This window comes from Octopus bimaculoides, chromosome 28 (assembly GCF_046866305.1).
Source record: "Octopus bimaculoides isolate indiv1 chromosome 28, ASM4686630v1, whole genome shotgun sequence".
Classification (NCBI taxonomy): Eukaryota; Metazoa; Mollusca; class Cephalopoda; order Octopoda; family Octopodidae; genus Octopus; species Octopus bimaculoides.
This window is the reverse complement of record NC_142955.1, coordinates 292,314-294,813: the sequence shown is the minus strand read 5'-3', so window position 1 is coordinate 294,813 and position 2,500 is coordinate 292,314.

The following is a 2,500-nucleotide window of genomic DNA, read 5'->3' as shown; positions in this document are numbered from 1 at the left end:
AATATATATAGGCTTGGCTGTGTGGTAAGTAGCTTGCTTACCAACCACATGATTCAGAGTTCAGTCCCACTGCGTGGCACCTTGGCCAAGCGTCTTCTACTATAGCCTCGGGCCGACCAAAGCCTTGTGAGTGGATTTGATAGACGGAAACTGGAAGAATCATGTTGTATATGCATATGTTTGTCCCCCCCCCATCACCCCACCATCGCTTGACAATCGATGTTGGTTTGTTAACGTCCCCGTAACTTAGCGGTTCGGCAAAAGTAATCGATAGAATTAGTACTAGGCTTACAAAGAATAAGTTCTGGGGTCGATTTGTTCGACTAAAGGCGGTGCTCCATCATGGCCGCAGTCAAATGACTGAAACAAGTAAAAGAATAGGAGTGGCTGTGTGGTAAGTTGCTTGCTAACGAACCACATGGTTCCGGGTTCAGTCCCACTGCATGGCACCTTGGGCAAGTGTCTTCTACTATAGCCTCAGGCCGACCAAAGCCTTGTGAGTGGATTTGGTTGACGGAAACTGAAAGAAGCCCGTCGTATAAAAGTATATATGTATATATATATATATATATATATATATATATATATATATATATATATGTATATATGTATGTGTGTCTGTGTTTGTTCCCCAACATCGCTTGACAACCGATGGTGGTGTGTTTACGCCCCCGTAAATTAGCGGTTCGGCAAAAAGTCACCGATAGAATAAGTACTAGGCTTACAAAGAATAAGTCCTGGGGGTCGATTTGCTCGACTAAAAGGCGGTGCTCCAGCATGGCCACAGTCAAATGACTGAAACAAGTGAAAGAGTATATATATATTCTTTGTAAGCCTAGTACTTATTCTATCGGTCTCTTTTTGCCGAACCGCTAAGTTACGGTTGTCAAGCGATGTTGGGGGACAAACACAGACACACACACATACATATATATATATATATATTTTTTTTTATATAATTAATATAGAAATACAAAAGAGGTAGTTGAATAACTGTAAACCTACTTTGGGGCCACCCTGTATATTTATGTAAACGCATATACGCACACCCGTTGTGCTGTCGTGTATGATTTGTGAGAATTTGGCTGTTATTTTTATAACGGGCCGATCAACCGCCTCTACGGGTAACCTCTTGGTTGCAATTAACCAGATAGGTAGACAGATACGTACACGGGTATGCGGGTATCACCAACCTGTTTTATGCAAAAAAAAATCTACCAGTTTTTTTTTTTTAACAACCTAACCGCATATACACCTGCTCTTAACACCCAAGTCAGAAACGCACACACACACATACACATGCTTACGTACGTACACATGCGCATACAAACATATATTCGTACACACATACACAGGTAGACATGCTTATATATATGTATGTATGTATGTGTGTATTTATGCTTACGTATACAAAGAAGGAACGGGCGCATACTCTAATCTTAAGCACACACACACACACATAAGCAAATAAGTTTGCGCGTGCCTGTGCGTCTGTATGGGCGTGTATGTATGTGTGTGTGTGTGTGTGAGCGTGCGTGTTTGCACATATATGTATATATATATATATATATATATATATATATATATATATATATATATGTAAGCAGTCGTACATGCTCATATACACACACACTTCATTTCAACGTGTTGATATGTAAATATATATACACAGACGTAGAGGGAGATAAGGAGAGAGAGAGAGGGAGAAAGAAGGAGTGAGACATAGAGAGAAAAGCAACCCCCTCTCCCTCTCTCTCTTTCTCTGCTTTTCTTTCTTTCTCTCTTTCTCTGCTTTTATCTCTTTCACACACACACGCAAGCACGAAAACCCACAGAGAAAAACCCTTTCTTATTCTGTCATTCACACACACACACACACACACACACACACACACACACACACATACTATATACATACACACCACACACTTCACAAACAAAATGTCTGCTTCGGGTATCTTCACCTATTTTTTTTTTTACAGAAACTTCTCGACGTTTAACCTCCCCTTCACTACAACACTTACTCTTCCTTACCCTCTCTCTACATTCCCTTTCCACTTTCTCTCTCTCTCTCTCTCTCCCTCTATCTTTCAATATATGTATTAAACAGTCACTTCTCACCCTCTCTCATTCTGTCAGTCTATCTTTCCTCACTCTTAATCTATCGTCTGCTGCCCTCATCTCTTTAGTCTTTCTATTTTGTCTTCCATTCTTCTTTATTCTTTCTTTTCTTCTTCTCTCAATGTCTTTTTCATTAACATTCTCTATCTCAACTTACTTCCTCCTTTCTTTTTCTTTCTCTCTCTCTCTCTCCACTCTCTCTCGCTCCCTCTCTCCTATCTCTCTCTCTCTCTCTCTCTCTCTCTTATGTACTCTCACGCACACACACACACACACACACACACACACACACCAATACATATACACAGGTGGTGAGAAAATCCCGATAAGCGATTTGAACGGCTGAGCAGTGGATTACTGCTCAATGGTTAAAATTCAT